This window comes from Tribolium castaneum, unplaced genomic scaffold (assembly GCF_031307605.1).
Source record: "Tribolium castaneum strain GA2 unplaced genomic scaffold, icTriCast1.1 ptg000006l, whole genome shotgun sequence".
Taxonomy (NCBI): domain Eukaryota; kingdom Metazoa; phylum Arthropoda; class Insecta; order Coleoptera; family Tenebrionidae; genus Tribolium; species Tribolium castaneum.
The window spans coordinates 825,295-850,612 of NW_026986630.1; the positions used below are offsets into that span (position 1 = coordinate 825,295).

The 25,318-nt window shown below is 26.9% G+C and overlaps 1 long non-coding RNA gene across 1 annotated transcript; it reads left to right on the plus strand.

Moving 5' to 3' along the window:
* The first annotated feature begins 21,625 nt into the window (after positions 1-21,625).
* On the plus strand, positions 21,626-24,284 carry LOC107398434 (uncharacterized). The gene is made up of 3 exons (XR_010335833.1): positions 21,626-21,906; positions 21,958-23,177; positions 24,174-24,284. It is a non-coding gene; the product is annotated as an uncharacterized LOC107398434 (long non-coding RNA).
* The last annotated feature ends 1,034 nt before the right edge of the window (positions 24,285-25,318 follow it).

Consider the following 25,318-nt stretch of genomic DNA (forward strand, 5'->3'; position numbering starts at 1 on the left):
GATCTCTTGCATAGAAATGAGAAAACGCTCAGATAACACAAAATAAGCATCATTTTTGCTTAGAAAAACTAAGCTTTAATTTAGAAAGAAATTCATTATTATAAGTATTATTATCATTATTATTATTATTATTATTATTATTTCTTTTATTACTATTATTATTATTATTATTATTATTATTATTATTATTATTATTATTATTATTATTATTATTATTATTATTATTATTATTAACTTTTGTATAGTAAATGTTTTTATACCAGTTTTAAAATGAGTTATTAATTTTATTCAATTTCTTGCCTAAACACACAGATCACAGATGATCTCTTGCATAGAAATGAGAAAACGCTCATATAACACACAAAATAAGCTTCATTTTTGCTTAGAAAACTAAGCTTACTTTTATTACTATTATTATTATTTTTATTATTATTATTATTATTAATATTACTATTATTATTATTATTATTATTATTATTATTATTATTATTATTATTATTATTATTAACTTTTGTATAGTAAATGTTTTTATACCAGTTTTAAAATGAGTTTTTAATTTTAGACAATTTCTTGCCTAAAAACACAGATCACAGATGATCTCTTGCATAGAAATGAGAAAACGCTCAGATAACACAAAATAAGCATCATTTTGGCTTAGAAAAACTAAGCTTTAATTTAGAAAGAAATTCATTAATATAAGTATTATTATCATTATTATTATTATTATTATTATTATTATTATTATTATTATTATTATTATTATTATTATTATTATTATTATTATTATTATTATCATTATTAACTTTTGTATAGTAAATGTTTTTATACCAGTTTTAAAATGAGTTATTAATTTTATTCAATTTCTTGCCTAAAAACACAGATCACAGATGATCTCTTGCATAGAAATGAGAACACGCTCATATAACACACAAAATAAGCTTCATTTTTGCTTAGAAAACTAAGCTTACTTTTATTACTATTATTATTATTTTTATTATTATTATTATTACTATTATTATTATTATTATTACTATTATTATTATTATTATTATTATTATTATTACTATTATTATTATTATTATTATTATTACTATTATTATTATTATTTTTATTATTGTTATTATTATTATTATTATTATTATTATTATTATTAAAACGCTGTATTCTAGCACAAAATACTAATTACATTATAGTTTCGACGAGAATAGCTTATTTGGAATGATTCATGCTTCCAAACGAGTAAATTTTTATTAAACAGATGCCAAACATCATGTTTTGTCCTATAAAGACATTTTATATTGCAGTTTGTATTAAAACGAAATATTTTCGTTGATTCTTTCTTAGAAGCAGCAAACCTAACATTAAAGAATCTGAAAACTTTGTATTCGGACACAAACCACCGAATTTTGTATCAGTTTAGACAAAAACGGTTGATTTTCGACAATATTTTGCTTTGAACAAGAAAACATATCAAACTGACTAAAAACGTCTTATTTTAACACAAAACAAAAGATTTGCGATATAGTCTTAACGAGAGCTGTTAATTTCAAACGGTTCTATGCTTTGAAACGAGTAAACTTTCACTGTACAGAGGAAAAACATCTTATTTCGCCTTTTAAAAACGATTCATGCCACAGTTTGGATAAAAACCAATTATTTTCGTTAATTCATTGTTACAAACATGAAACCTTACATCAAAGTAACTGAAAACCCCTTATTCAGGCACAGAAATTCGAATTACGTTTCAGTCTGGACAAAAACTGCTTACTTTAGACGATCCTTTGTTTTGAATACAAAAACTTACATTAAAAAGATTAAAAACGTCTTATTCTGGCTGAAAACTGCAAATTATATATTACTCTAGATAAAAGCAATTTATCCTGATTACTCCTTTACTTAGAATAGAGTAAACTTGTATAAAACTTAATGAAAACTTTAAATTTCGTCTCAAAGAAATAATTTACGTTATAGTTTTGACCAGCACTGTTTATTTCAAACGATTTTATGATTTGAAACTAATGAACTTTTATGGGGCAGATGCAAAACCACATATTACCATATAAAGCGTTGTTTTAAAGCAAATTATTACCTTTTGCAACAAGAAATTTCACGTCAAAGAAACTGAAAACTTCGTATCCATACATAAATATCGAATTACGTATCAGTTTAGGCAAATACAGCATATTTTAAACGATTCCTTGCTATAAACAAGAAAAATTTTATCAAGCATATTGAAAACGTCTTATTCTCGAAAATAAGAGCAAATTATGTATCAGTTTTAACAAAAGCGGATTACTCTGTTTGATTCTATGCTTAGAGTAGAGTAAACTACTATAAAACGTAATGAAAACTCTATATTCAAGCTCAAAAGAACAAATTACGTTATAGTTTTGACTAAAAAAAAATATTTCGAACGATTACATACTTCGAAGTAAGCAAACTTTAATTGAACAAGTGAAAAAGCTAATACTTTGCTTTAAAATAACGATTTATGTGGTAATATGGTATTTTGCATCTGTCCTATAAAAGTTTACTCGTTTCGCTCCATTGAATCATTCGAAATAAATTATCTTGACACAACAACAACGAAAATAATTTGTTTTTGTTTAAACTGTAACATAAGTCGTTTTTATAAAACGAACTAAGACGTTTGGCATCTGTTTCGTGAAAGTTTTCTCGTTTGGGGGCATAAAATCGTTTGAAATTAAGAGTTCTGGTCAAAACTATAACGTAAATTATTTCTTTGTATCACTTTAAAGATTTGCGTTATAGTCTTGCCGAGAACTGTTAATTTCAAACGATTTTATGCTTTGAAACCAGTATACTTTCACTGAACAGAGGCAAAACGTCTGATTTCGCCTTTAAAAAACGATTTATGTCACAGTTTGGATTAAAACCAATGATTTTCGTTTATTCATTGTTACAAACAAGAAACCTTACATCAAAGAAACTGAAAACCTCTTATTCAGGCCCAGAAAATCAAATTACGTTTCAGTCTGGACACAATTGCTTATTTTAGACGATTCTTTCTTTTGAACACGAAAACTTACATTAAAAAGATTAAAAACGTCTTATTCTGGCTCAAAACTGCAAATTGTGTATTACTTTGGATAAAAGTAGTTTATCCTGATTACTCCTTTGCTTAGAATAGAGCAAACTTGTATAAAACTTAATGAAAACTTTAAATTTCGTCTCAAAGAAATAATTTACATTATAGTTTTGACCAGAACTGTTAATTTCAAACGATTTTATGCCCTCAAACGAGAAAACTTTCACTAAACAGATGCCAAACGTCTTAGTTCGTTTTATAAAAACATGTTACAGTTTGAACAAAAAAATTATTTTCGTTGTTGTGTCAAAATAATTTATTTCGAATGATTCAATGGAGCGAAACGAGTAAACTTTTATAGGACAGATGCAAAATACCATATTACCACATAAATCGTTATTTTAAAGCAAAGTATTAGCTTTTGCACTTGTTCAATTAAAGTTTGCTTACTTCGAAGTATGTAGTCGTCCGAAATAATTTTTTTTTGTCAAAACTATAACGTAATTTGTTCTTTTGAGCTTGAATATAGAGTTTTCATTACGTTTTATAGTAGTTTACCCTACTCTAAGCATAGAATCAAACAGAGTAATCCGCTTTTGTTAAAACTGATACATAATTTGCTCTTATCGAGAATAAGACATTTTCAATATGTTTGATAAAATTTTTCTTGTTTATAGCAAGGAATCGTTTAAAATAAGCTGTATTTGTCTAAACTGATACGTAATTCGATATTTGTGCATGGATACGATATTTTCAGTTTCTTTGACGTGAAATTTCTTGTTGCAAAAGGTAATAATTTGCTTTAAAACAACGCTTTATATGGTAATATGTGGTTTTGCATCTGCCCCATAAAAGTTCATTAGTTTCGAATCATAAAATCGTTTGAAATAAACAGTGCTGGTCAAAACTATAACGTAAATTATTTCTTTGAGACGAAATTTAAAGTTTTCATTAAGTTTTATACAAGTTTACTCTATTCTAAGTAAAGGAGTAATCAGGATAAATTGCTTTTATCTAGAGTAATACATAATTTGCTGTTTTCAGCCAGAATAAGACGTTTAAAAGGCGAAATAAGATGTTTTTCCTCTGTACAGTGAAAGTTTACTCGTTTCAAAGCATAGAACCGTTTGAAATTAACAGCTCTCGTTAAGACTATAACGCAAATCTTTTGTTTTGTGCTAAAATAAGACGTTTTTAGTCAGTTTGATATAAGTTTTCTTGTTCAAAGCAAAATATTGTCGAAAATCAACCGTTTTTGTCTAAACTGATACAAAATTCGGTGGTTTGTGTCCGAATACAAAGTTTTCAGATTCATTAATGTTAGGTTTGCTGCTTCTAACAAAGAATAAACGAAAATATTTTGTTTTAATACAAACTGCAATATAAAATGTCTTTATAGGACAAAAAATGATGTTTGGCATCTGTTTAATAAAAATTTACTCGTTTGGAAGCATAGAATCATTCCAAATAAGCTATTCTCGTCGAAACTATAATGTAATTAGTATTTTGTGCTAGAATACAGCGTTTTTGTTAGATTTATTAACAATTTTGTCTATTTTAAGCAATGAAACGAATAGGATTAGCTGCCTTTATTCAAAGTGATACATAAATTGCTCTTTTATGCCAGATTAATACCTTTTTAGTCTGTTCGATGTAAGTTTTCTTGTTCAAAGCAAAAGATCGTCTAAAATAAGCCGTTTTTGTTTAAACTGATAAACAATTCAGACTGAGACTCAACAAAAATAATTTGTTTTAATCCAAACTGATACTTTTTCACCTTATAAGAGTCCTATAAGTGTCCGAGATACGCCGTTCTCGTCAAGTCTATAACGTAATTCGTTTTTTTGTGACAGAATACGACGTTTTCTGTCTGTTTAATATAAGTTTTTAATAATAATAATAATAACAATAATAATAATAATAATAATAATAATAATAATAATAATAATAATAATAATAATAATAGTAATAATAATAATAATATTAATAATAATAATAATGAAAATAATAATAGTAATAAAAGTAAGCTTAGTTTTCTAAGCAAAAATGAAGCTTATTTTGTGTGTTATATGAGCGTTTTTTCATTTCTATGCAAGAAATCATCTGTGATCTGTGTTTTTAGGCAAGAAATTGTCTAAAATTAATAACTCATTTTAAAACTGGTATAAAAATATTTACTATACAAAAGTTAATAATAATAATAATAATAATAATAATAATAATAATAATAATAATAATAGTAATAATAATAATAATAGTAATAAAAGTAAGCTTAGTTTTCTATGCAAAAATGAAGCTTATTTTGTGTGTTATATGAGCGTTTACTCATTTCTATGCAAGAAATAATCTGTGATCTGTGTTTTTATGCAAGAAATTGAATAAAATTAATAACTCATTTTAAAACTGGTATAAAAACATTTACTATACAAAAGTTAATAATAATAATAATAATAATAATAATAATAATAATAATAATAATAATAATAATAATAATAATAATAATAATAATAATAATAATGATAATAATACTTATAATAATGAATTTCTTTCTAAATTAAAGCTTAGTTTTTCTAAGCAAAAATGATGCTTATTTTGTGTTATCTGAGCGTTTTCTCATTTCTATGCAAGAGATCATCTGTGATCTGTGTTTTTAGACAAGAAATTGTCTAAAATTAATAACTCATTTTAAAACTGGTATAAAAACATTTACTATACAAAAGTTATAATCGGTTTTTAATAATAATTATATTAATAATAATAATAATAATAATAATAATAATAATAATAATAGTAATAATAATAATAAAAATAATAGTAATAATAATAATAATAATAATAATAATAATAATAATAATAATAATAATAATAATAATAGTAATAGTAACATAAGTAATAATAATAATAATACTTTTAGTAAGGAAAAATGGAGCTTATTTTGTGTGTTACATGAGCGTTTTCTTATTTCTATGCAAAAGATCATGTGTGATCTGTGTTTTTAGGCAATCTAAGCCATTTTATAGTTTTTAATATTTAACAAATATTTGCTTTAAAGTAAAATGTTTGAAAAACTGAAATTAAACTAAATTAATTGTGTCTAACACTTTAGTAGAGGAAAAAGGAGGAGACATAAAAGTCACTAAAGTCTTAGAGTTGTCTTTAGTCGTCATATTAATAACAATAACATTTATAATAACAATACTAGTAGTACTAAATTTGCTTATATGCAAGCGCTTAATTAAGGTAACAGTTTTTTTGTTTTTTGCTTATATCTCGAAAACAGTTACTTCTATCAATTTTTACTTTTTCACCAAAATTAAAGGTGATAAAATTTCCTACAAAATAGTTATTTGCATTTTTCATGTAGAACTAACCATAAGCGAGATATAAGTTTGAAAATAATTAATAATTAAAAAAAAGTGTTTTAACAGAAAATGTTTTGTGATTTAAAATACACTTAATTTATTGGGTTTAATACTTTATTAGAAGAAAAAGGAGGTGACATAAAAGTCACTGAAGTCTTTAGAGTCGTTTTTAAATGCTGCATTTTTGTCTTCGTCTCAAACATTGAAAACTGAATTACATTTTTGTTCAGTAACAGTTACAGTTTTCTTATTGGTTTTTTGCTTATATCTCGAAAACAGTTACTCCTATCAAATTTTATCTTTTTTTCAAAATTAAAGCTGATTAAATTTCCAACAAAATAGTTATTTGCATTTTTCTTGTAGGACCAAGCATAAGCGAGTTATAGAGATGGATATAAATAATATTTAACAAAAATTTGCTTTAAAATAAAATGTTTGAAATACTGAAATTAAACTAAATTAATTGTGTCTAACACTTTAGTAGAGGAAAAAGAAGAAGACATAAAAGTCACTAAAGGTTTCAGAGTCGTCTTTAATCGTCATATTAATAACAACAACATTAATAATAATAATTCTAATAGTACTAAATTTGCTTATACGCAAACGCTTAATTAAGTTAACAGTTTTTTGGTTTCTTGCTTATATCTCGAAAACAGTTACTACTATCAATTTTTATCTTTTTACTAAAATTAAAGCTGATAAAATTTCCTACAAAATAGTAATTTGCATTTTTCATGTAGGACTAACCATAAGCGAGATATAAGTTTGAAAATAACTAATATTTAAAAAAAAGTGCTTTAACAGAAAATGTTTTGTGATTTAAAATACACTTAATTTATTGGGTCCAATACTTTATTAGAAGAAAAAGGAGGTGACATAAAAGTCACTGAAGTCTTCAGAGTCGATTTTAAATGCTGCATTTTCGTCTTCGTCTCAAACATTGAAAACTGAATTACATTTTTGTTCAGTAACAGTTACAGTTTTCTTATTGGTTTTTTGCTTATATCTTGAAAACTATTACTCCTATCAAGTTTTATCTTTCTTTCAAAATTAAAGCTGATAAAATTTCCTACAAAATCGTTATTAGCATTTTTCTTGTAGGACCAACCATAAGCGAGTTATAGAGTTGGATATAAATAATATTTAACAAAAATTTGCTTTAAAATAAAATGTTTGAAAAACTGAAATTAAACTAGTTTAATTGTGTCTACCACTTTAGTAGAGGAAAAAGAAAAAGACACAAAAGTCACTAAAGGTTTCAGAGTCGTCTTTAGTCGTCATATTAATAACAATAACATTAATAATTATAATATTAATAGTACTAAATTTGCTTATATGCAAACGCTTAATTAAGGTAACAGTGTTTTGGTTTCTTGCTTATATCTCGAAAACAGTTACTCCTATCAATTTTTATCTTATACTAAAATTAAAGCTGATAAAATTTTCTACAAAATAGTTATTTGCATTTTTCTTGTAGGACCAAGCATAAGCGAGTTATAGAGATGGATATAAATAATATTTAACAAAAATTTGCTTTAAAATAAAATGTTTGAAATACTGAAATTAAACTAAATTAATTGTGTCTAACACTTTAGTATAGGAAAAAGGAGAAGACATAAAAGTCACCAAAGTCTTTAGAGTCTTTTTTAGTCGTCATTTTAATAACAATAACATTAATAATAATAATACTAATAGTACTAAATTTGCTTATATGCAAGCGCTTTATTAAGGTAACAGTTTTTTGGTTTTTTGCTTATATCTCGAAAACAGTTACTCCTATTAATTTTTATCTTTTTACTAAAATTAAAGCTGATAAAATTTCCTACAAAATAGTTATTTGCATTTTTCTTGTAGGACCAAGCATAAGCGAGTTATAGAGATGGATATAAATAATATTCAACAAAAATTTGCTTTAAAATAAATTGTTTGAAATACTGAAATTAAACTAAATTAATTGTGTCTAACACTTTAGTAGAGGAAAAAGAAAAAGACATAAAAGTCACTAAAAGTTTCAGAGTCGTCTTTAGTCGTCATATTAATAACAATAACATTAATAATAATAATACTAATAGTACTAAATTTGCTTATATGCAAACGCTTAATTAAGGTAACAGTGTTTTGGTTTCTTGCTTATATCTCGAAAACAGTTACTCCTGTCAATTTTTATCTTTTTACTAAAATTAAAGCTGATAAAATTTCCTACAAAATAGTTATTTGCATTTTTTTTGTAAGACCAACCATAAGCGAGTTATAGAGTTGGATATAAATAATCTTCAACAAAAATTTGCTTTAAAATAAAATGTTTGAAAAACCGAAATTAAACTAAATTAATTGAGTCTAACACTTTAGTATAGGAAAAAGGAGAAGACATAAAAGTCACCAAAGTCTTTAGAGTCTTTTTTAGTCGTCATTTTAATAACAATAACATTAATAATAATAATACTAATAGTACTAAATTTGCTTATATGAAAGCGCTTTATTAAGGTAACAGTTTTTTGGTTTTTTGCTTATATCTCGAAAACAGTTACTCCTATCAATTTTTATCTTTTTACTAAAATTAAAGCTGATAAAATTTCCTACAAAATAGTTATTTGCATTTTTTTTGTAGGACCAAGCATAAGCGAGTTATAGAGATGGATATAAATAATATTTAACAAAAATTTGCTTTAAAATAAAATGTTTGAAATACTGAAATTAAACTAAATTAATTGTGTCTAACACTTTAGTAGAGGAAAAAGAAAAAGACATAAAAGACACTAAAGGTTTTAGAGTCGTCTTTAGTCGTCATATTAATAACAATAACATTAATAATAATAATACTAATAGTACTAAATTTGCTTATATGCAAGCGCTTAATTAAGGTAACAGTTTCTTGCTTATATCTCGAAAACAGTTACTCCTATCAATTTTTATCTTTTTACTAAAATTAAAGCTGATAAAATTTCCTACAAAATAGTTATTTGCATTTTTCTTGTAGGACCAAGCATAAGCGAGTTATAGAGATGGATATAAATAATATTCAACAAAAATTTGCTTTAAAATAAATTGTTTGAAATACTGAAATTAAACTAAATTAATTGTGTCTAACACTTTAGTAGAGGAAAAAGAAAAAGACATAAAAGTCACTAAAAGTTTCTGAGTCGTCTTTAGTCGTCATATTAATAACAATAACATTAATAATTATAATATTAATAGTACTAAATTTGCTTATATGCAAACGCTTAATTAAGGTAACAGTGTTTTGGTTTCTTGCTTATATCTCGAAAACAGTTACTCCTATCAATTTTTATCTTATACTAAAATTAAAGCTGATAAAATTTTCTACAAAATAGTTATTTGCATTTTTCTTGTAGGACCAAGCATAAGCGAGTTATAGAGATGGATATAAATAATATTTAACAAAAATTTGCTTTAAAATAAAATGTTTGAAATACTGAAATTAAACTAAATTAATTGTGTCTAACACTTTAGTATAGGAAAAAGGAGAAGACATAAAAGTCACCAAAGTCTTTAGAGTCTTTTTTAGTCGTCATTTTAATAACAATAACATTAATAATAATAATACTAATAGTACTAAATTTGCTTATATGCAAGCGCTTTATTAAGGTAACAGTTTTTTGGTTTTTTGCTTATATCTCGAAAACAGTTACTCCTATTAATTTTTATCTTTTTACTAAAATTAAAGCTGATAAAATTTCCTACAAAATAGTTATTTGCATTTTTCTTGTAGGACCAAGCATAAGCGAGTTATAGAGATGGATATAAATAATATTCAACAAAAATTTGCTTTAAAATAAATTGTTTGAAATACTGAAATTAAACTAAATTAATTGTGTCTAACACTTTAGTAGAGGAAAAAGAAAAAGACATAAAAGTCACTAAAAGTTTCAGAGTCGTCTTTAGTCGTCATATTAATAACAATAACATTAATAATAATAATACTAATAGTACTAAATTTGCTTATATGCAAACGCTTAATTAAGGTAACAGTGTTTTGGTTTCTTGCTTATATCTCGAAAACAGTTACTCCTGTCAATTTTTATCTTTTTACTAAAATTAAAGCTGATAAAATTTCCTACAAAATAGTTATTTGCATTTTTTTTGTAAGACCAACCATAAGCGAGTTATAGAGTTGGATATAAATAATCTTCAACAAAAATTTGCTTTAAAATAAAATGTTTGAAAAACCGAAATTAAACTAAATTAATTGAGTCTAACACTTTAGTATAGGAAAAAGGAGAAGACATAAAAGTCACCAAAGTCTTTAGAGTCTTTTTTAGTCGTCATTTTAATAACAATAACATTAATAATAATAATACTAATAGTACTAAATTTGCTTATATGAAAGCGCTTTATTAAGGTAACAGTTTTTTGGTTTTTTGCTTATATCTCGAAAACAGTTACTCCTATCAATTTTTATCTTTTTACTAAAATTAAAGCTGATAAAATTTCCTACAAAATAGTTATTTGCATTTTTTTTGTAGGACCAAGCATAAGCGAGTTATAGAGATGGATATAAATAATATTTAACAAAAATTTGCTTTAAAATAAAATGTTTGAAATACTGAAATTAAACTAAATTAATTGTGTCTAACACTTTAGTAGAGGAAAAAGAAAAAGACATAAAAGACACTAAAGGTTTTAGAGTCGTCTTTAGTCGTCATATTAATAACAATAACATTAATAATAATAATACTAATAGTACTAAATTTGCTTATGTGCAAGCGCTTAATTAAGGTAACAGTTTCTTGCTTATATCTCGAAAACAGTTACTCCTATCAATTTTTATCTTTTTACTAAAATTAAAGCTTATAAAATTTCCTACAAAATAGTTATTTGCATTTTTTATGTAGAACTAACCATAAGCGAGATATAAGTTTGAAAATAATTAATATTTAAAGAAAAAGTGCTTTAACAGAAAATGTCTTGTGATTTAAAATACACTTAATTTAATGGGTCCAATACTTTATTAGAAGAAAAAGGAGGTGACATAAAAGTCACCAAAGTTTTCAGAGTTGTTTTTAGTACTAAATTTGCTTATATGTAAGCCCTTAATTAAGGTAACAGTTTTTTGGTTTCTTGCTTATATCTCGAAAACAGTTACTCCTATCAATTTTTATCTTTTCACTAAAATTAAAGCTGATAAAATTTCCTACAAAATAGTTATTTGCATTTTTTATGTAGGACTAACCATAAGCGAGATATAAGTTTGTAAATAATTAATATTTAAAAAAAAATTGCTTTAACAGAAAATGTCTTGTGATTTAAAATACACTTAATTTAATGGGTCCAATACTTTATTAGAAGAAAAAAATGGTGACATAAAAGTCACTGAAGTTTTCAGAGTTGTTTTTAAATGCTGCATTTTCGTCTTAGTCTCAAATATTGAAAACTGAATTACATTTTTGTTCAGTAACAGTTACAGTTTTCTTATTGGTTTTTTGCTTATATCTCGAAACCAGTTACTTCTATCAATTTTTACCTTTTTTTCAAAATTAAAGCTGATAAAATTTCCTACAAAATAGTTAATTGCATTTTTTTTGTAAGACCAACCATAAGCGAGTGATAGAGTTGGATATAGATAATCTTTAACAAAAATTTGCTTTAAAATAAAATGTTTGATAATCCGAAATTAAACTAAATTAATTAAGACTAACACATTAGTAGACGAAAAAGGAGAAAACATAAAAGTCACCAAAATCTTGAGAGTCGTTTTTAGTCGTCATATTAATAACAATAACATTAATAATAATAATACTAATATTACTAAATTTGCTTATATGCAAGCGCTTAATTAAGGCAACAGTTTCTTGCTTATATCTCGAAAACAGTTACTCCTATCAATTTTTATCATTTTACAAAAATTAAAGCTGATAAAATTTCCTACAAAATAGTTATTTGCATTTTTTATGTAGGACTAACCATAAGCGAGATTTAAGTTTGAAAATAATTAATATTTAAAAAAAAAGTGTTTGACAGAAAATGTCGTGTGATTTATTATACACTTAATTTATTGGGTCCAATACTTTATTAGAAGAAAAGGGAGGTGACATAAAAGTCACTAAAGTTTTAAGAGTCGTTTTTAAATGCTGCATTTTCGTCTTCGTCTCAAACAATGAAAACTGAATTACATTTTTGTTCAGTATCTGTAACAGTTTTCACTTTGGTTTTTTGCTTATATCTCGAAAACAATTACTCTTATCAATTTTTATCTTTCTTTCAAAATTAAAGCTGATAAAATTTCCTACAAAATAGTTATTTGCATTTTTATTGTAAGACCAACCATAAGCGAGTTATAGTGTTGGATATAAATAATCATTAACAAAAATTTGCTTTAAAATAAAATGTTTGAAAAACCGAAATTAAACTAAATAAATTGAGTCTAACACTTTAGTATAGGAAAAAGGAGAAGACATAAAAGTCACCAAAGTCTTGAGAGTCGTTTTTAATCGTCATATTAATAACAATAACATTAATAATAATAATACTAATATTACTAAATTTGCTTATATGCAAGCGCTTAATTAAGATAACAGTTTCTTGCTTATATCTCGAAAACAGTTACTCCTATTAATTTTTATCTTTTTACTAAAATTAAAGCTGATAAAATTTCCTACAAAATAGCTATTTGCATTTTTTATGTAGAACTAACCATAAGCGAGATATAAGTTTGAAAATAATTAATATTTAAAGAAAAAGTGCTTTAACAGAAAATGTCTTGTGATTTAAAATACACTTAATTTAATGGGTTCAATACTTTATTAGAAGAAAAAGGAAGTGACATAAAAGTCACCAAAGTCTTCAGAGTGGTTTTTAGTACTAAATTTGCTTATATGTAAGCCCTTAATTAAGGTAACAGTTTTTTGGTTTCTTGCTTATATCTCGAAAACAGTTACTCCTATCAATTTTTATCTTTTCACTAAAATTAAAGCTGATAAAATTTCCTACAAAATACGTATTTGCATTTTTCATGTAGGACTAACCATAAGCGAGATATAAGTTTGAAAATAATTAATATTTAAAAAAAAAGTGTTTTAACAGAAAATGTCTTGGGATTTAAAATACACTTAATTTATTGGGTCCAATAGTTTATTAGAAGAAAAAGGAGGTGACATAAAAGTCACTGAAGTCTTCAGAGTCGATTTTAAATGCTGCATTTTCGTCTTCGTCTCAAACATTGAAAACTGAATTACATTTTTGTTCAGTAACAGTTACAGTTTTCTTATTGGTTTTTTGCTTATATCTCGAAAACTGTTACTCCTATCAATTTTTATCTTTATTTCAAAATTAAAGCTGATAAAATTTCCTACAAAATCGTTATTTGCATTTTTCTTGTAGGACCAACCATAAGCGAGTTATAGAGTTGGATATAAATAATATTTAACAAAAATTTGCTTTAAAATAAAATGTTTGAAAAACTGAAATTAAACTAATTTAATTGTGTCTAACACTTTAGTAGAGGAAAAAGAAAAAGACATAAAAGTCACTAAAGGTTTCAGAGTCGTCTTTAGTCGTCATATTAATAACAATAACATTAATGATAATAATACTAATAGTACTAAATTTGCTTATATGCAAACGCTTAATTAAGATAACAGTGTTTTGGTTTCTTGCTTATATCTCGAAAACAGTTACTCCTATAAATTTTTATCTTTTTACTAAAATTAAAGCTGATAAAATTTCCTACAAAATAGTTGTTTGCATTTCTTTTGTAAGACCAACCATAAGCGAGTTATAGAGTTGGATATAAATAATCTTCAACAAAAATTTGCTTTAAAATAAAATGTTTGAAAAACCGAAATTAAACTAAATTAATTGAGTCTAACACTTTACTATAGGAAAAAGGAGAAGACATAAAAGTCACCAAAGTCTTCAGAGTCGTTTTTAGTCGATATTTTAATAACAATAACATTAATAATAATAATACTAATAGCACTAAATTTGCTTATATGCAAGCGCTTTATTAAGGTAACAGTTTTTTGGTTTCTTGCTTATATCTCGAAAACAGTTACTCCTATCAATTTTTATCTTTTTACTAAAATTAAAGCTGATAAAATTTCCTACAAAATAGTTATTTGCATTTTTCTTGTAGGACCAAGCATAAGCGAGTTATAGAGATGGATATAAATAATATTTAACAAGAATTTGCTTTAAAATAAAATGTTTGAAATACTGAAATTAAACTAAATTAATTGTGTCTAACACTTTAGTAGAGGAAAAAGAAGAAGACATAAAAGTCACTAAAGGTTTCAGAGTCGTCTTTAGTCGTCATATTATTAACAATAACATTAATAATAATAATACTATAAGTACTAAATTAGCTTATATGCAAACGCTTAATTAAGGTAACAGTTTTTTGGTTTCTTGCTTATATCTCGAAAACAGTTACTCCTATCAATTTTTATCTTTTTTTATTTTTATATCAAATTGTTGTTAAAGATTATTTATATCCAACTCTATAACTAGCTTATAGTTGGTCCTACAAAAAAATGCAAAAAACTATTTTGTAAAAAATTTTATCAGCTTTAATTTTGAAGGAAAGATAAAAATTGATAGGAGTAACTGTTTTCGAGATATAAGCAAAAAACCAAAGTGAAAACTGTAACAGTTACTAAACAAAGTGTAATTCAGTATTTAATGTTTGAGACGAAGACGAAAATGCAGCATTTACTGTCACCTCCTTTTTCTTCTAATTAAGTATTAGACCCAATAAATTAAGTGTATTTTAAATCACAAGACATTTTCTGTTAAAGCACATTTTTTTTAATTATTAATTATTTTCAAACTTATATCTTGCTTATGGTTAGTTCTACATGAAAAATGCAAATAACGATTTTGAAGGAAATTTTATCAGCTTTAATTTTGGTGAAAAGGTAAAAACTGATAGGAGTAACTGTTTTCGAGATATAAGCAAACAACAAAAAAACTGTTACCTTAATTAAGCGCTTGCATATAAGCAAATTTAGTACTAATAGTATTGTTATTATTAATGTTATTGTTATTAATATGACGACTAAAGACGATTCTGAAGACTTTAATGACTTTTATGTCTCCTCCTTTTTCCTCTACTAAAGTGTTAGACACAATTAATTTAGTTTAATTTCGGTTTGTCAAACATTTTATTTTAAAGCAAATTTTTGTTTAATATTATTTATATCCAACTCTATAACTTGCTTATGCTTGGTCCTACAAGAAAAATGTTAATAACTATTTTGGTGTTTTTGAGATATAAGCAAAAAACCAAAGTGAAAACTGTTACAGTTACTTAACAAAAATGTAATTCAGTTTTCAATGTTTGAGACGAAGACGAAAATGCAGCATTTAAAAACGACTCTGAAGACTTCAGTGACTTTTATGTCACCTCCTTTTTCTTCTAATAAAGTATTGGACCCAATAAATTAAGTGTATTTTAAATCACAAGACATTTTCTGTTAAAGCACTTTTTTTTTAAATATTAATTATTTTCAAACTTATATCTCGCTTATGGTTAGTCCTACATAAAAAATGCAAATAAATATTTTGTAGGAAATTTTATCAGCTTTAATTTTAGTAAAAAGATAACAATTGATAGGAGTAACTGTTTTTGAGATATAAGCAAGAAACTGTTACCTTAATTAACCGCTTGCATATAAGCAAATTTAGTAATATTAGTATTATTATTATTAATGTTATTGTTATTAATATAACGACTAAAAACGACTCTCAAGACTTTGGTGACTTTTATGTCTTCTCTTTTTTCCTCTACTAAAGTGTTAGTCTTAATTAATTTAGTTTAATTTCGGTTTTTCAAACATTTTATTTATTTTTATTTTTATAGGAGTAACTGTTTTCGAGATATAAGCAAAAAACCAATAAGAAAACTGTAACTGTTACTGAACAAAAATGTAATTCAGTTTTCAATGTTTGAGACAAAGACAAAAATGCAGCACTTAAAATCGACTCTGAAGACTTTAGTGACTTTTATGCCTCCTCCTTTTTCTTCTAATAAAGTATTGGACCCATTAAATTAAGTGTATTTTAAATCACAAGACATTTTCTGTTAAAGCACTTTTTTTTTAAATATTAATTATTTTCAAACTTATATCTCGCTTATGGTTAGTCCTACATGAAAAATGCAAATTACTATTTTGTACAAAATTTTATCAGCTTGCTTTAATTTTAGTAAAAATTTAAAAATTGATAGGAGTAACTGTTTTCGAGATATAAGCAAGAAACCAAAAAACTGTTACCTTAATTAAGCGTTTGCATATAAGCAAATTTAGTACTATTAGTATTATTATTATTAATGTTATTGTTATTAATATGACGACTAAAGACGACTCTGAAACATTTAGTGACTTTTATGTCTTCTCCTTTTTCCTCTACTAAAGTGTTAGACACAATTAATTTAGTTTAATTCCGGTTTTTCAAGCATTTTATTTTAAAGCAAATTTTTGTTAAATATTATTTATATCCAACTCTATAACTCGTTTATTCTTGGTCCTACAAGAAAAATGTAAATAACTATTTTGTTGGAAATTTTATCAGCTTTAATTTTGAAAGAAAGATAAAATTTGATAGGAGTAACTGTTTTCGAGATATAAGCAAAAAACCAATAAGAAAACTGTAACTGTTACTGAACAAAAATGTAATTCAGTTTTCAATGTTTGAGACGAATACAAAAATGCAGCATTTAAAAACGACTCTGAAGACTTCAGTGACTTTTATGTTACCTCCTTTTTCTTCTAATAAATTATTGGACCCAATAAATTAAGTGTATTTTAAATCACAAGACATTTTCTGTTAAAACACTTTTTTTTAATTATTAATTATTTTCAAACTTATATCTCGCTTATGGTTAGTTCTACATGAAAAATGCAAATAACTATTTTGTTGGAAATTTTATCACCTTTAATTTTGGTGAAAAAGTAAAAATTGTTAGGAGTAACTGTTTTCGAGATATAAGCAAAAAACAAAAAAACTGTTAACTTAAGTAAGCGCTTGCATATAAGCAAATTTAGTACTACTAGTATTGTTATTATAAATGTTATTGTTATTAATATGACGACTAAAGACAACTCTAAGACTTTAGTGACTTTTATGTCTCCTCCTTTTTCCTCTACTAAAGTGTTAGACACAATTAATTTAGTTTAATTTCAGTTTTTCAAACATTTTATTTTAAAGCAAATTTTTGTTAAATATTAAAAACAATAAAATGGGTTACATTGCCTAAAAACACAGATCACACATGATCTTTTGCATAGAAATGAGAAAACGCTTATGTAACACACAAAGTAAGCCCCATTTTTCCTTATTAAAAGTATTATTATTATTATTACTTATGTTACTATTACTATTATTATTATTATTATTATTATTATTATTATTACTATTATTTTTATTATTATTATTATTATTATTATTATTATTATTATTATTATTATTATTATTATTATTAATTTTATTATTATTAAAAACTGATTATAACTTTTGTATAGTAAATGTTTTTATACCAGTTTTAAAATGAGTTATTAATTTTAGACAATTTGTTGCCTAAAAACACAGATCACAGATGATTTCTTGCATAGAAATGAGAAAACGCTCATATAACACACAAAATAAGCTTCATTTTTGCTTAGAAAACTAAGCTTACTTTTATTACTATTATTATTTTCATTATTATTATTATTAATATTATTATTATTATTACTATTATTATTATTATTATTATTATTATTATTATTATTATTATTATTATTGTTATTATTATTATTATTAAAAACTTATATTAAACAGACAGAAAACGTCGTATTCTGACACAAAAAAACGAATTACGTTATAGACTTGACGAGATCGGCGTATTTCGGACTCTTATAGGACTCTTATAGGGTCAAAAAGTATCAGTTTGGATTAAAACAAATTATTTTTGTTGAGTCTCAGTCTGAATTGTTTATCAGTTCAAACAAAAACGGCTTATTTTAGACGATCTTTTGCTTTGAACAAGAAAACTTACATCGAACAGACTAAAAACGTATTAATCTGGCATAAAAGAGCAATTTATGTATCACTTCGGATAAGGGCAGCTAATCCTATTCGTTTTATTGCTTAAAATAGACAAAATTGTTAATAAATCTAACAAAAACGCTGTATTCTAGCACAAAATTCTAATTACATTATAGTTTCGACGAGAATAGCTTATTTGGAATGATTCTATGCTTCCAAACGAGTAAATTTTTATTAAACAGATGCCAAACATCATGTTTTGTCCTATAAAGACATTTTATATTGCAGTTTGTATTAAAACAAAATATTTTCGTTGATTCTTTGTTAGAAGCAGCAAACCTAACATTAAAGAATCTGAAAACTTTGTATTCGGACACAAACCACCGAATTTTGTATCAGTTTAGACAAAAACGGTTGATTTTCGACAATATTTTGCTTTGAACAAGAAAACTTATATCAAACTGACTAAAAACGTCTTATTTTAGCACAAAACAAAAGATTTGCGTTATAGTCTTAACGAGAGCTGTTAATTTCAAACGGTTCTATGCTTTGAAACGAGTAAACTTTCACTGTACAGAGGAAAAACATCTTATTTCGCCTTTTAAAAACGATTCATGCCACAGTTTGGATAAAAACCAATTATTTTCGTTAATTCATTGTTACAAACATGAAACCTTACATCAAAGTAACTGAAAACCCCTTATTCAGGCACAGAAATTCGAATTACGTTTCAGTCTGGACAAAAACTGCTTACTTTAGACGATCCTTTGTATTGAATACAAAAACTTACATTAAAAAGATTAAAAACGTCTTATTCTGGCTGAAAACTGCAAATTATATATTACTCTAGATAAAAGCAATTTATCCTGATTACTCCTTTACTTAGAATAGAGTAAACTTGTATAAAACTTAATAAAAACTTTAAATTTCGTCTCAAAGTAATAATTTACGTTATAGTTTTGACCAGCACTGTTTATTTCAAACGATTTTATGATTCGAAACTAATGAACTTTTATGGGGCAGATGCAAAACCACATATTACAATATAAAGCGTTGTTTTAAAGCAAATTATTACCTTTTGCAACAAGAAATTTCACGTCAAAGAAACTGAAAACATCGTATCCATGCCCAAATATCGAATTACGTATCAGTTTAGGCAAATACAGCTTATTTTAAACGATTCCTTGCTATAAACAAGAAAAATTTTATCAAACATATTGAAAATGTCTTATTCTCGAAAATAAGAGCAAATTATGTATCAGTTTTAACAAAAGCGGATTACTCTGTTTGATTCTATGCTTAGAGTAGAGTAAACTACTATAAAACGTAATGAAAACTCTAAATTCAAGCTCAAAAGAACAAATTACGTTATAGTTTTGACAAAAAAAAAATTATTTCGGACGACTACATATTTCGAAGTAAGCAAACTTTAATTGAACAAGTGCAAAAGCTAATACTTTGCTTTGAAATAACGATTTATGTGGTAATATGGTATTTTGCATCTGTCCTATAAAAGTTTACTCGTTTCGCTCCATTGAATCATTCGAAATAAATTATTTTGACACAACAACGAAAATAATTTTTTTGTTTAAACTGTAACATGTCGTTTTTATAAAACGAACTAAGACGTTTGGCATCTGTTTAGTGAAAGTTTTCTCGTTTGGGGGCATAAAATCGTTTGAAATTAACAGTTCTGGTCAAAACTATAACGTAAATTATTTCTTTGAGACGAAATTTAAAGTTTTCATTAAGTTTTATACAAGTTTGCTCTATTCTAAGCAAAGGAGTAATCAGGATAAACTGCTTTTATCCAAAGTAATACATAATTTGCAGTTTTGAGCCAGAATTATTATTATTATTATTAACATAGATTCTTTGCTGAGGTTAACACCTTTATAGCAAAATATCAAGAAATACGGTTTCGTGTTAAATAAAACACCATTGAATAATGAAAAATGAAATACAATTTTAATCTACAGTTAAATTAGTTAATTAATAAAGGTTAATGTTAATTATTGTAATGTGTCATATTGATTCTTGAAGGAAGAAACAGTAACAGCTGCAACAACGTTATCAGGCAAGCCATTCCATATATCAAATGCACGATTTGTCAAATAATTCTTTCTAACGGTAGTCTTAAATGGTTCTTTTTTCAGCTTATAAGAATGACCTCTAAGTCTGTCATGATATTGAATTTGCAAGAAATTGCGTGTTACTCCAGGAAATAAACCATGAGTAAGCCGAAAAGTTTGAATTGCATCTGCCCTGTTTTGACGAGCACGTAGATCTGGTATTTTGAGTATTTCAAGACGTTGTTCATATGAAACTTGTCTTAAACAGTGTGTCCATCTAGTTACCAGGTGCTGAGTTCTTTCCAGCAAATCAATATCCTTTAACAAATAAGGTCTCCAGACTGGAATGGCAAATTCCAAATGCGGCCTTATGTAAGTGATGTACACCTTTGAAATAAAACTGACTGAAGGATTTGGAAAAATATGCTTTAGCAAATAAAACATTTTACGCGCTCGACCCACTGATGCTAGACATTGCTCTGACCATCCTAACTTATCATTTACAATGACCCCTAGATCTTTGGTTGAGGTTTTTACACTCAGGAGTGTGCCATTTATATGGTAAAGGTACTTTGGGTTGTTGTGGCCACACTGAAGTACACAGCATTTTGCAATATTTAGTGGTATTTGCCACTTCTCGCTCCATTGGAAGATTAAATTAAGTTGGTCTTGCAAGTCCGTGACAAGTGGGTTAGCAAATAACTTAATATCATCCGCATATGCTGAATAGCTGTCCAGTGAAAACAATAAATCTGCTGTATATAACAAGAATAAAATTGGTCCAAGAACTGATCCCTGTGGGACCCCACTTAATACTGGTTTAGAGTACGAAAATTTACCACAGACTTTTACACAATAGTTTCGATTTGATAGAAACGCTCGGATCCAATCAAGCAAATTTCCTGTTACACCATAGGACTCCAGTTTTGCTAACAAGAGATTGTGAGGGACTTTATCAAAGGCTTTACTAAAATCAAGGTAAATTATGTCTACAGGTTGGTTAGTGTCTAACATTTTTGTCCATAGATTTGTGCAGGATAGCAAGTTTGTGACAACTGACCTACCTGGTAAAAAGCCGTGCTGATGCTCAGGTATTAAATTATTTTTTCTCATGTAAGTTAATAGTTCCTTGACTATAACTTTTTCCATAATTTTACAGCATGTCGACGTGAGACTTACAGGTCTATAGTTAGCAGGATCAAGTTTATCTCCTGACTTGTACAAAGGCGTGATTGTTGCTTGCAACCACTCGTAGGGCAAAGTGCCTTGTAAGAATGATTTTGTCATCATTTTGGCAAGTGGGCCCGACAACGAAGCAGCACAAGTTCTCAGGAGTTTGGGAGGTATCTGATCCGGACCTGGAGCTGTATTTAATTTAATGGCACAGAGTTGGCTTTTTACCAGATCCGGAGTAAAATTAATATAAGACAACCCACTAAATGTACTTGTAGGCATAAATGACGGTATATTATTATTAATGTTTAAATTATAGGTAGCAGCAAAACTGTCCGCTAAAGTGTTTGCAGTTTCTGTATGATCGGAGCAGAGTAGACCTGAAGCATTTCGTACTAAAGGGACCGACACACGACTAGAGATAAATTTACGTACATGGGAATAAAATAGTTTTGGTTTATTTAATATAGAATTTTCATAATTACACCTGGCTATTTGTAAATCAGATTTTAGTTGGTTAGAAAATCTTTTATAAGCAGAAAAATTATCTTCAGTAGGCTTCCTTTTAAATTTTTTCCATAATTTAGCTTTGTATTTTATTTTGTCAAGCATGTGTTGATTTATCCACGGTTTATCTTTTCTCAGTCGGTTTGTAAACAGTCTGGAATTTGTTGTAATGCAAGTTTGTAAAATCGATTTAAAATGTTTCCATTGTTCTTCCGCATTTAGTGAATCTAAACCATTCCAGTCGTAAGTCAAGAGACTTTCGTCTATGCGAGTGTAGTCAACAATTGATGTTGTTTTAATTCTTGCATTTGGCTCTGAATATATCATAATTTGTAACTCAATTTCGATTTTTGAATGATCAGATGTACCTACAGGATTCGAAACGTTTAAAGACGATACAAGGTTAACGTCAGACAAAATTACCAAATCAAGTAATGAAGGACGTTGTTGGGATCTAAATCGTGTAGGTTCAGTGACTATTTGTGACAAATTATTCTCCAAGAGCAATTCAGAAAATTGTTTTTCGGTGATTGTTTGACCTGTTGTGTTTTTAGCAGACCAGTCTATACATGGAAAATTGAAATCTCCCATGATAATTAAGTTAGGATACTGATTAATAGTTGATTGTATGGTATTAAATAGATTTTTATCATTTTCGTGATTGTTAAAAGACGCTCCTGTTGGTGGTCTGTAAATACATGCTATAACAAAGGTTTGTTCATTTCCTTCAAATTTTAACCATAGAGAATCATAAGGTTTAACAGATATGCAAATTTGAGTAATTTTAAAAAATTTTGAAATTTTAATTTTATCTACATAAAAACACACACCGCCACCTTTTTGAGATAGGCGATCATCTCTGTAAATAGAGTAATTTTCAATGTGTACAGCATCATCAGAGATAGACGGATTAAGCCAAGTCTCCGTGAGTGCGATAATAGAAGGTCTAAATTCAGTTACTTCTAATAACAAATCATTAAATTTTGAAGATAAAGATGCGATATTCGTATACAGAAGAGCCATTGAACAAGGGTAAATATTTAGTTTTTTTGATGTGAAATAATTTTTGGTACGTGGTTAACGTATTTAATTGTCAAGTCCTTTTCGCCAACATCAAGTCTTCGCTTTAATTCATCACGCAAATTGTTTAAATGCTTTAGTTGACCCGGGGTTTTATCATCACTAATAGTAATGTGAGCAAATTGTGGGTGCTGCAGCAAAGACGATTTTTTCTTCAAGCATAGACGTGCCATTTGTTGAGTTTTAAATTGCAATTTTAATAAGCGAGGTTTATCACCGACGGTTTTTCCTACGCGAAAAACATTTTCCGGACCAATCACAAGTGATGGATCAATGACCTCGAGGACATCATTTACCACATCCACGTCTTGTTTATTAGCGACAGGTTTAACATTGTACATAATAACATTGCACGCACGAGCCGACCTGTTCACAGATTCGGCGATAATTTCTTCGCGGTTTATAGCTTGAGACGTATTGTTATTAATAATAAGAGATTCGAGTTTGCTAAGACGCTCATCAAATGATGTTTTTATGTCATTTACGAGTTTTTTAATTTCTGAAATTGCTGTGATAGTTACGTTGCATCTATTACAAAACAGTTTGATATTTGGAGAGCGAGACTGAGAAATAAAGGCGATTTCATTTTCGCTTATTTTGAGGCAACGACAGTGAATATTTAGCGAACAGCCGTCACACACCACGATAGGTGTATCACGACTTACGCTTTTAAAACAGTGGCAGCAATTAAATTCAGCCATTAAATTTAGTGATTTAAACTGAAATTAATGAAATTAATGTAGACAAAATTTGGACACCAGACGCTCACTCTGCGACAGAGCGATAAATACTAAATTTTCACTGCGCCGCGCCGCCGCGATACCAGCTGCTGCTGCTATAGAGGGGCGAGCGCTATCTTATACTGCCGCGATAAGATATAATTATGCGTATCTAATGACGGATATTAACGAATTAAACAAGAATAACTTACCGAAATCGCAAAAATAGTAATTTCCAGAGGAAACAACAACAACCACATACACCCAGATATCAAATTCAACAATCAACACCAAGAATCAACCACTGAAAATGAATCCCAAAGGCAAGAGCACGCAGAGACACGACTCACGACGCTCACTTATCTTCATTTTTAAGATAAGACGTTTTTAATCTTTTTAATGTAAGTTTTCGTGTTCAAAAGAAAGAATCGTCTAAAATAAGCAATTTGTGTCCAGACTGAAACGTAATTTGATTTTCTGGGCCTGAATAAGAGGTTTTCAGTTTCTTTGATGTAAGGTTTCTTGTTTGTAACAATGAATAAACGAAAATCATTGGTTTTAATCCAAACTGTGACATAAATCGTTTTTTAAAGGCGAAATCAAACGTTTTGCCTCTGTTCAGTGAAAGTATACTGGTTTCAAAGCATAGAATCGTTTGAAATTAACAGTTCTCGTCAAGACTATAACGCAAATCTTTAAAGTGATACAAAGAAATAATTTACGTAATAGTTTTGACCAGAACTGTTAATTTCAAACGATTTTATGCCCCCAAACGAGAAAACTTTCACTAAACAGATGCCAAACGTCTTAGTTCGTTTTATAAAAGCGACTTATGTTACAGTTTAAACAAAAACAAATTATTTGTGTTGTTGTTGTGTCAAAATAATTTATTTCTAATGATTTAATGGAGCGAAACGGGTAAACTTTTATAGGACAGATGCAAAATACCATATTACCACATAAATCATTATTTTAAAGCAAAGTATTAGCTTTTGCACATGTTCAATTAAAGTTTGCTTACTTCGAAGTATGTAATCGTCCGAAATATTTTTTTTTGTTAAAACTATAACGTAATTTGTTCTTTTGAGCTTGAATATAGAGTTTTCATTACGTTTTATAGTAGTTTACTCTACTCTAAGCATAGAATCAAACGGAGTAATCCGCTTTTGTTAAAACTGATACATAATTTGCTCTTATTTTCGAGAATAAGACGTTTTCAATATGCTTGATAAAATCTTTCTTGTTTATAGCAAGGAATCGTTTAAAATAAGCTGTATTTGCCTAAACTGATACGTAATTAGATATTTATGTATGGATACGAAGTTTTCAGTTTCTTTGACGTGAAATTTCTTGTTGCAAAAGGTAATACTTTGC